This window comes from Dipodomys spectabilis, unplaced genomic scaffold (genome assembly GCF_019054845.1).
Source record: "Dipodomys spectabilis isolate Male_0828 unplaced genomic scaffold, ASM1905484v1 ptg000183l, whole genome shotgun sequence".
Taxonomy (NCBI): Eukaryota; Metazoa; Chordata; class Mammalia; order Rodentia; family Heteromyidae; genus Dipodomys; species Dipodomys spectabilis.
This window is the reverse complement of record NW_024870860.1, coordinates 4,536,777-4,538,260: the sequence shown is the minus strand read 5'-3', so window position 1 is coordinate 4,538,260 and position 1,484 is coordinate 4,536,777.

Here is a 1,484-nt window from a genome sequence, read left to right as displayed (position 1 = left end):
GGGGTCAAGAGGACCTTTGAGCTTTACTCTCAGCTCCCAATGGCTCCCAAATTCTCCCCCTTCTTTGTTTAAAGAAGTGAACCCGCCTCTCTTAGGTTGGTGGATTGCCTTGTCTGCCTTACCCATCATCAGGAACTTCTTCAGAGCGAAGCTGAAAGCCCTGTCTTTGGTTGGTCAAACTGACACCCCCTCTTACCTGTCTCTGGCTGCGATTCCTCTCGAGGGAAATTCATTCCCTTGGAGCTTGATCTTACGTAACTGGCTGGCTAAGCTCATAAGAGTTTTGCAGTGCACGTATAATGCAAGGAAGGTATAGAAAAACCATCAGCAAAAGCATTACCAGGACAAGCAAAGTCATTAGCAGTCCTTTAACATTAGTCAAGAATGGGATAGCAGTCTTTGCTACTTCAGAGTACAGAGGTGGGGCTTGTTCTAATCCAGCTATTTGCCTGTGGGGTTGAAAAAGATCTAAACTGAAAACATAACAAAAGGTGATTGTTTAACAATAAGTTAGCAATAATGCCATTATACAAGCAATTAGTAAAAGGACAATTAAAGCAGGTAACATTAAAATAATTAGCTCCTACAGAAATATTAAACGGTCCAAACATAATGACATAGGGTGTGATCAAAGTGAAGGTCAGGCCACCAGGTCGATGGGACAGCTTCTTTTGTGGTGCTACTGATGATTTCTACATTGCCAGCGCTGATCACTGCCCAAGTCACCCTTGAGGTTGATGCAGATTCTGTAAGGCCATTGCCAAGACTGGGAGGGTCAGGACAGCCAACAGCTGGAGTATTGCTGTCTGCAATTGTTAGAGAACACAAGAGCTTCTTAAGGGCTGGTTGCCCTTGGGGATGGTTAATGGTTATCTTTCTTGCTTTCCTCTTTAAAACACAAGCCTCGGCCACCATAGCCGTTTTTCTTTTCTTGTTGGTTAGTTTATCCTTGGACATCCTCCTGCATAGAGGAAATGGGTAAAAACTTAAGGCTCCTGGCAGGTATTCAAATGGGCGCTGTCTCCCCTATTGGAAAAAACGCATCCAAATCCCCTGCCCATAATAACTAGGGGGTCAGGTCCTCTCCATTTTTGTGTCAGGGGGTCCTTTCACCTGACTTTTACTTGGGGCTTAGAGTTTAGTTGTCCTCAGTGCTTCTAAAATCATGATTCAGTTGCCCTTTTTGAAAAATTTAAAATATTAATGGTAAACAAAGCTATGGAACTGCAAAAATATTGCCTGATGGCTTTCTGTAATTGTAATAACTTCTTGGGGCATCCTGTCTTTTAGTAGGGCAAATAAGGGCACAAGACTCTGTTTAAAGACAGAAACCCATGGCAACATCCCATTGATTTCCCCTAAAAGACTCTGAAGTTGGATTAAGGTTAGAGAGGCTGGAATATCCAGCAAAGGCTTAAGAGGGCTGGCCTGAATCAAGGTAAGGTGGGCCCCGAGCATTTTAAAAGGAGGTAGCTTTTGAATTT